This window comes from Strix uralensis, chromosome 31 (genome assembly GCF_047716275.1).
Source record: "Strix uralensis isolate ZFMK-TIS-50842 chromosome 31, bStrUra1, whole genome shotgun sequence".
Classification (NCBI taxonomy): domain Eukaryota; kingdom Metazoa; phylum Chordata; class Aves; order Strigiformes; family Strigidae; genus Strix; species Strix uralensis.
Genome location: NC_134002.1, coordinates 705,868 through 714,959, shown reverse-complemented (window position 1 = coordinate 714,959; position 9,092 = coordinate 705,868).

Here is a 9,092-nt window from a genome sequence, read left to right as displayed (position 1 = left end):
CATCGCCGGGGTCCCCCGGGTGAGCAGTCCGTACCCTGGCCAGCAGCGGAGGGACCTGCCACCGCCTGCCCCAGCTCTTCACGGGGCTCCTCCTGCGCTCTGGGGTCGGGGGCAGGAGTGTCCCCCGGGGCGGCGGCAGGGCCAGGGGTGGCCGCGGGGCTGTGCTCCTGCTCCTCGGCAGCCTGGGAGTCCCGGGGCTCCAGCTGCTGCATGGAGCGCTCCCTGCACCGCTCTGCCACCAGGGCGACCAGCTGGCGCACAAACGTCACCGTCCGGTGCTCCAGGAGGGGCTGCAGCTGCCGCACCAAGGCCTCCTCGTCTGGCCCGTAGTAGCACAGATGTGTGATGATGTCGGCCTGTGCAAAATCCACCATCCACCAGTACTCCCTGTACGTCTCCAGGAGCTGCTGCCTCAGCCAGGGCATCAGGGGCTCCAGGATCTCCCTGCAGTCCCGGAAAAAGCGCTCCCAGACACGGGGTGGAAAGCCACCCACGGGCACTGGGTCCACAGCCCGCTGGTCATCCTGGTGGCTGGCAACCGATGGACGGGAGGGGCGCTGCTGGAAAGTCATCTCCAGACAATCTTCCTCTGCCCGCACAGAGTAGACGATGGACTGGACAGTCTGCCTGCAAAGGGGGCACGACGCTTTCCTCTTGGCCCACCGCACAATGCAGCCCAGGCAGAACTGGTGCAGACAGGGGGTCACATAAGCGGCGCCATCTCGGGTCTCGCCGCAGATGGGGCAGCTCCACTCGCTCTCTTCAGCCATGTTGGCTTGTTGCGGCAGGCTGGGGAGAGCTGAGGACGAGGAGCTGCTCCCTCTCGTTGGCGTCACACGCTGCAAAATGGAGGCGCCCCGGTCACTCACTGTCCCGGCGAGGGGAGGAAGAAATGCCCAGGCCCCTGGCGAAGGACACCCTCCGGCTCGCCGAGCGCCTTTGCCCGCCTCAGAGGGACACTCCCCCGCACAGCTCACCTCCGCTGCCACGAGTGCGCCGGTCAGTGCCCGGCTGCCTGACCCAGGCAGGGCCGGGGAAACACAGGGGATGGCTCCGGGACAGGCACCAACAGCTGCCTCCGGCAGCCCCCAAAGCACCACCCAGCACCCGGAGCAGCCTCGCTCAACCCTCCAGACCTCGCAGACACGCTCGGCAGGAGTCCAGGCACGAGCCAGACTGGGCCGGGCTCTGCCGGCCCCCAAATATAAGCAGTGAGGGACGTGACGTCACAATCCATCGCTCGCTGACGTCACAGACCACCGCACGGTGATGTGACAGTGGGCCTCCTGTCTCCATGGCACTTGCCCGTGTCGGGGCCTGGCTGGCACTGGCGCTTGTGCAGATGGAAAATGTAATCGTTCCCCTATTCCTTGGACGTAGAAGCAAGCTGCTCTTCTATGGCTTGTACCTGTTCCATTGCAAGCACAAGTGGTCTAGAGAAGACATAGCTGAAGCGCGGCAGATGAGAAGGAGCCGTCAGTAATCCATGTGAGGAAGCTCGAAAGCAGAGGCACAGTTTGCACAGAAAATGCCCTGGTTATGGCAGAAACACAGTTCTCACTGTCAGAGATTTGTGGAGAGTTGCTCATTACAGGGAACTGATGCCCAAAAAGAGTTTCTCTGCGTTCCTTTCCCTCGTCATCACATACAGCTTAAGTTAAATTTAAACGGCAGCACAATGGAAAATTCTGTTTGCCTGGAATTCCTCCATTTGATAAGCTGAGAGCCACGTTGGAAGTAAGACTTGAGATGGTGGTAGCTGGAATAGTAAAATCTCCTGAAAAACCTGTGAGAAATTGACGAGTCGGGGCTTCAGGGGAAGCTGTGATGGACAATGTGGGATTTTCAAAGCTCTTTGTAAGAGGGTTTAGCACCAAGTATAGAAGAATATTTTTTTAAAAAAAATGGTGGATTTGAAAAGGATTATTGGATCTGCAAAGTTATGCCAAGCTTTGAGAAACAGTTAAAGCCTGGCTTTAACACCCTGCTTTGTGCATTTCCAAACTCTGGCCCGTGGATCACCCCACCCACCTCCAGCTCGCGGAGGGAGAGATCCTGGTGCTCCTTTTTGGGGTAACACTGGCTGTGAAACCAGTGCTGGCACCTGTGAGATCTGAAACCTTGCCACGGTACCACATTCAATAAACAGATTAAAGTCTTTGTTTTACCAGGCAGCAACGTTTCAGCTTACCATTTCCCCCACACCTCAAATTAACCCCCTCCAGAATTTGCTCTGCTTTCCTGCATTTTCTGCGTTGGTCACGATTTGCTCCTGTCCCAGACCAGGCAGAAAGCCCCAGCAGAGACACAGTCCCGGTGTTGTGAGCTAACGGCATGCCAGCCGGGCCAGGAACGTTTAGCTAACAGATTTCCCCGAACGGCCCGAGCCTCCGCTCCCTTCCTCCCCACGCGCTGCCCTCTGACCCATGCTCGCTGCTGCCGCGTCTCCCACACGTGGCACTTGCCTCACCTCAGCCACCTACGGCCGATTCGGCTTTCCCGTGTGGGCTAAAACACAGCACGCAGAGTAATGAGCTGAAGGACAGCACAAGTGTGTGCACCTGGAGTCATGTGCCACAGCAGCTCTGAGCTGATATGCCAGCAGATGTCACAGCCTCCCCTAAAATTCTTGGTCATCCCCAGGATTTTCCTCCAACTTCTCCTTCCTTTAGCTTCCAATTTCTTTGCTCTTAGAAAAACACTTTGTGCAGCATAACCAGAGCTCCTGACTGGTTTTTCCTGTATTCACTCTATATCCTGATACAGGAGATCAACCCTGACTTCTGAGCTCTCCTCCCCTTCGTGAAGACCCACGGTAAGAACGTCGCTGTCTGAACAGGGAAAAGTGCTCCACAAGGACACATCATTTGCAATGCTGTGAAAGAGTTGGGTTCAGTCAGAGCATTTGTGAGCGCCAAAGGACACTGCAGTATAGAACATTTCTCTCCTAGGGAACTTTTGGACTAAGAAACAGCAATTTTGGGAGCTTTGGGACTCAAAACCAGCTTTTTAGGGAGCTCTTGGCCTGAGAAACACCCACTTAGGCAGCTTTTGGGCCTCCAAAATAACCTTTTAGGGACCTTTTGTGCTCAGAAATACCAGTTCAGGGAGATTTGGGGCTCAGAAAGACCCATTTAGAGAGATTTTGGGCTCAAAAGCAGCAAATTCATGAGATTTGGGGCTGAAAAACACTCACCTGGGGAGCTTTTGCACCAAGACACAGCAATTTAGGGAGCTCTGGGGCTCCAAAATCACATAATCACAGAATCGTCTAGGTAGGAAAATACCTTGAAGATCATCTAGTCCAACCATTAACCTTAACATTGACAGTTCTCAAATATACCATATCCCTAAGCGCTATGTCAACCCGACTCTTAAATACCTCCAGTGATGGGGACTCCACCACCTCCCCGGGCAGCACATTCCAACGCCTAACCACCCGTTCTGTAAAGAAATGCTTCCTAATATCCAGTCTAAACCTTCCCTGGCACAACTTGAGGCCATTACCTCTTGTCTTATCGCTTATTACTTGGTTAAAGAGACTCATCCCCAGCTCTCTGAAACCTCCTTTCAGGGAGTTGTAGAGGGCCTTGAGGTCTCCCCTCAGTCTCCTTTTCTCCAGACTAAACCCCCCCAGTTCCCTCAGCCGCTCCCCATCAGACCTGTGCTCCAGACCCTGCACCAGCTTCGTTGCCCTTCTCTGGACACGCTTGAGTCATTCAATGTCCTTTTTGGAGTGAGGGGCCCAAAACTGAACACAGTCATCAAGGTGCAGCCTCACCAGTGCTGAGTACAGGGGCAAGATCACTTCCCTGTCCCTGCTGGCCACGCTATTTCTGATACAAGCCAGGATGCCATTGGCCTTCTTGGCCACCTGGGCACACTGCTGGCTCCTGTTCAGCCGGCTGTCAATCAACACCCCCAGGTCCCTCTCTGACTGGCAGCTCTCCAGCCACTCCTCCCCAAGCCTGTAGCGCTGCTGGGGGTTGTTGTGGCCCAAGTGCAGCACCCGGCATTTGGCCTTATTAAAGCTCCTCCAGCTGGCCTCAGCCCATCGCTCCAGCCTGTCCAGGTCTCTCTGCAGAGCCTCCCTACCCTCGAGCAGATCAACACTCCCACCCAACTTGGTGTCATCTGCAAACTTACTGAGGGTGCACTCGATCCCCTCATCTAGATCATCAATAAAGATGTTAAACAGGAGTGGCCCCAAAACCGAGCCCTGGGGGACACCACTCGTGACCGGCCGCCAACTGGATTTAACTCCATTCACCACAACTCTTTGGGCCTGGCCATCCAGCCAGTTTTTTACCCAGCAAAGCGTGCGATCATCCAAGCCTCAAGCAGCCAGTTTCACCAGGAGAATGCTGTGGGAAATGGTGTCAAAGGCCTTACTGAAGTCAAGGTAAACTACATCCACAGCCTTTCCCTCATCCAATAAGCAGGTCACCCTGTCGTAGAAGCAGATCAGGTTTGTCAAGCAGGACCTGCCTTTCCTAAACCCATGCTGACTGGGCCTGATCATCTGGTTGTCCTGTATGTGTTGTATGATGGTACTCAGGATGAGCTGCTCCATCAGCTTCCCGGACACTGACGTCAAGCTGACAGGCCTGTAATTTTCTGGATCATCCCTCCAACCCTTCTTATAGATGGGCGTCACATTGGGGACCGGGACCTCCCCGGTCAGCCAGGACTGCTGGTAAATGATGGAAAGCAGCTTGGCGAGCACCCCAGCCAGCTCCTTCAGCACCCTCGGGTGTATCCCATCTGGTCCCACAGACTTGTGTGTGTCCATGTGATGCAGCAGGTCACTGACTGTCTCCTGGATTGTGGGGGAGGTCGTTCTCCCAGTCTCTGTCCTCTGGCTGAGGAGGCTGGATTCCCTCAATACAACTAGTCTTGTTATTAAAGACTGAGGCAAAGAAGGCATTAAGGACTTCAGCCTTCTCCTCATCACTTGTTACCATGCTTCCTCCTGCATCTAGCAGGGGATGGAGACTCTGCCTGGTCTTTCTTTTGCTACTGACATAGAAACATTTCTTGTTATCCTTGATTGCTGAAGCCAGGGTAAATTCCAGCTGGGCTTTAGACCTCCTGATTTCTGCCCTCCATAGCCTCACAGCCTCTTTGTAATCACTGTGAGTGGCTAGTCCCTTCTTCCAAAGGCTGTAAACTTTCCTTTTCTCCCTGAGTTCCAGCCAAAGCTCCCTGTTCAGCCAGGGTGGTCTTCTCTGTTGCCAGCTTCTCTTACAGCAGCTGGGGACTGCCTGTTCCTGAGCCATTAACACTTCCTTCTTAAAGAGTGCCCAGCCTTCCTGGACCCCTATACCGTTCAGGACCATCTCCCAAGGGATCCTTTCAAGCAGGTGCCTAAACAAGACAAAGTCAGCCCTTTGGAAGTCCAGGATGTCAGTTCTGCTTAGCCCTCTCCTGGCCTCTCTAAGAATAGAGAACCCAGGATGATGATGAACCAGGCCCATCACAAGAACAGGAGGAGGCAGAGCCAGTGATAGTCACCCAATCCTTGTCCTTGAGTGAGTTGCGATACATAAGAAAAGATTTCAGCCCCCATCCAGGTGAGCAACTTGTTACCTAGCTGTGCTGGTGCTCGGGTAGCGGGGCCAGTGGCATGGAACTAGAGGGCAGGGAGGCGAGGCAGCTGGGATCCCTGTCTAGGGAAGGGGGCATTGTCAAAGCCATTGGAAAGTGTTATAAGTAGATTGCTCAAATTTCAATTGTTTACTTAGCAAGCGGCAACAAGCAAAACAGCGCTGGGCGGCTGGGGAGTCCTTGCTCCACCAACGGCGCGCGCTCACTTCCCGAGGGTCCGTCTTTTTTATATCCTCTGCCTTCCGGTATCGGGTCTCTCTGAGAGGTGTACCCTGCGTCTGCGCGCTTTGCAGCTAGGGGGTCGCTCCATCCGGGTCTTCCTCGCGTCACCAATTCCTCGTATTTCCTGCTTTCCTGAGAGTGGCTCACAAAGCTTTTGTTTATATCTTACAGAGTACAGACACTTCCCCTTTGTCCTTCTTCCCTTTGTCTTTCTCCCCTTTGTCCTTCTTCCCTTCTCCCTCTTTTCAATCTTTTGTACAATAGGAGTCCTTGCTTCAGCATTTCAACTTAGATAAGCACTTGCAGTCAGTTAGTCGTTACACAATGTAATAGTTAAGACTAAGCTTAGGCCTACATAGTTTATGGAATAACATGTCACGAGCTCCCAGTATCTTTAATGGAATTTGATGAACAAACAGTTTACTGTCTATCACAGAAAGGAGACACAAAATCTCAGTCTCTGGAGGTGACTTCTGTCAATTGTTAGGGAGAGGTATCCCTTCAAGGACGACTTCACATGTCAACCAAGTAAGTGGACCACTATGGAAAGAGGCATTCGATACTTGAGGGAGCTAGCTGTGTGGGAGGCAGTTTACAATGACCCAGATAATGCACGGCTACCCACAGATCCAGATGAAGTCTGATGCACCCGGCCCATGTGGAGGACTTTTGTACAGAGCACACCGTCATCATATGCCAGTGCATTAGCACTAATGGACTGGACAGACGAAGAGGGACCAACAGTGAATGAACTGGCTCGTCGACTGTGACAATATGAAGAAAGTGTCTCTTCCCTCACCATCACAGCTGTGAACAAGCTATCTCAAGATGTCCAGCAACTTAAAGAGAACATGTCCTACTCCCCACCTGCACGGACCAGAATCTCGGCTATTAGGAGCAATCATTTCTCTACTCAAGAGAACCGGTACACACCACGGGGGAAGCTGTGGCATTGCCTGCATGACTATGGAGAAGACATGAAGAAATAGGATGGAAAACCTACCTACCTCCTAGAAAAGCAGGTATGTGAGCTGGAAGGAAGAACAAGTACAGAACGTCGTCCTTTCAGGAGAAATGCTCCTCCGGTTTCCAGTAATCAAGATGAGGCTGAAACCCGTGCACACCACACTAACCCATTTGTCATTAGCAAGTATTATGATCAACATTAGAGGGGCCCTGCCTCCATCCAGGAGGAGGACAGGGACAACCGAGTTTACTGGACTGTGTGGATTCGATGGCCTGGCACATCTGACCCCCAGCAGTATAAGGCTCTGGTGGACACTGGTGCGCAATGCACCCTAATGCCATCAAATTTTAAAGGAGCAGAACCCGTTTGTATTTCAGGAGTGACAGGGGGGTCTCAACAGCTGACTGTATTGGAGGCCGAGGTGAGCGTAAGTGGAAAAGAGTGGGAAAAACACCCCATTGTGACTGGCCCAGACGCTCCATGTATTCTTGCCATAGATTATCTCAGAAGAGGGTATTTTAAGGACCCAAAAGGGTATCGGTGGGCTTTTGGTATAGCTACCTTGGAAACAGAAGGAATTAAACAGCTGTCTGTGTTACCTGGTCTATCAGAGGATTTTTGTGTTGTGGGATTGCTGAGGGTTGAAGAACAACAGGTGCCAACTGCCACTACAACCGTGCACCGACGGCAATATCGCACCAGTCGAGACTCTGTAATCCCTATCCATAAACTGATTCGTTAGCTAGAGAGCCAAGGAGTCATCAGTAAGACGTGCTCCCCTTTTAACAGCCCCATATGGCCAGTGCGAAAGTCTAATGGAGAGTGGAGATTGACAGTGGACTATCGTGGCCTGAATGAAGTCACGGCACCGCTGAGTGCTGCTGTGCCAGACATGTTGGAATTGCAATATGAACTAGAGTCGAAGGTGGCTAAGTGGTGTGCCACGACTGATATTGCCAAGGCATTTTCTCCATCCCTCTGGCAGCAGAATGCAGGCCACAGTTTGCTTTTACCTGGAGGGGTGTCCAATACACCTGGAATCGACTGCCCCAGGGGTGGAAACACAGCCCCACCATTGGCCATGGACTGATCCAGACTGCACTGGAACAGGGTGAAGCCCCAGAACATTTACAGTATATTGATGACATCATTATATGGGGTAATACAGCAGAAGAAGTTTTTGAGAAAGGGGAGAAAATAATCCAAATCCTTCTGAGAGCCGGTTTTGCCGTAAAGTATAGTAAAGTCAAGGGACCTGCACAAGAGATCCAGTTTTTAGGAGTAAAATGGCAAGATGGACGTCGTCAGATTCCAATGGAGGTGATTAATAAAATAACAGCTATGTCCCCACCAACTAACAGAAAGGAAGCGCAAGCTTTCTTGGGTGTTGTGGGTTTCTGGAGACTGCACATTCCAAATTACAGTCAGATTGTCAGCCCTCTCTATCAAGTGACTCGGAAAAAGAATGATTTTGTATGGGGCCCAGAGCAGTGACAGGCTTTTGAGGAAATTAAGCAGGAAATAGTTCATGCAGTAGCCCTCGGGCCAGTTTGGACAGGGCAAGGTGTTAAAAATGTGCTCTACACTGCAGCTGGGAAGAATGGCCCTACCTGGAGTCTCTGGCAGAGAGCACCAGGGGAGACTCGGGGTTGACGCCTGGGGTTCTGGAGTTGGGGATACAGAGGATCCGAGGGCCGCTATACTCCAACTGAAAAGGAGATACTGGCAGCATATGAAGGGGTCCGAGCTGCTTCAGAGGTGATCGGGACTGAAGCACAGCTCCTCCTGGCTCCCCGACTGCCAGTGCTGGGCTGGATGTTCAAAGGGAGGGTCCCCTCTACACACCATGCAACTGATGTCACGTGGAGTAAATGGGTCGCATTAATCACACAATGGGCTCGAATAGGGAGCCCCAGCCATCCAGGAATATTGGAAGTGATCACAGATTGGCCAGAAGGCAAAGATTTTGGAATGGCACCAGAGGAAGAGGTAGCACGTGCTGAAGAGGCCCCACCACATACTAAACTACTGGATAAGGAGAAGCCATGTGCCCTGTTTACTGACGGGTCCTGTCGCATTGTGGGAAACATCGAAGGTGGAAAGCAGCTGTATGGAGCCTGGGTTGCTGAAGCTGCTGAAGGAGAAGGTGAATCGAGTCAGTTTGCAGAGGTGAAAGCCATCCATCTGGCCTTGGCCATCACCGAGCAAGAAAGGTGGCCAGTGCTCTGTCTCTGCACTGACTCATGGATGGTGGCAAATGCACTGTGGGGGTGGTTACAGCAGTGGAGACGGAGCC